The following is a 292-nucleotide window of genomic DNA, read 5'->3' on the forward strand; positions in this document are numbered from 1 at the left end:
AGAAAAGGGTCAAGGTTTTTGAAGCCCAAATCAGTTTTCCTAGGCAATGCTCTTTGCTTAATATTCTTCACATGAGGAAGGTCATAAACAACACAAAAAGGACCTCTCTCCCCCTTTCCTCACCCCACCCTAAGCCAGCCTCAGCTGAAAAGCTGTTGGACAATCCACTCACTACATGGGTCTCCTTAGAGGCCTTGGCCACAGCATCTCCACGTTCTGAGAAGTACCTGCCGGAAGCAAGGGGAGTAACCACAGGAATGAGTGCTCAGAAAGACATACTCCCTCAGACCCT

The sequence above is a fragment of the Pteropus vampyrus genome, unplaced genomic scaffold (genome assembly GCF_000151845.1).
Source record: "Pteropus vampyrus isolate Shadow unplaced genomic scaffold, Pvam_2.0 Scaffold736, whole genome shotgun sequence".
NCBI lineage: Eukaryota > Metazoa > Chordata > Mammalia > Chiroptera > Pteropodidae > Pteropus > Pteropus vampyrus.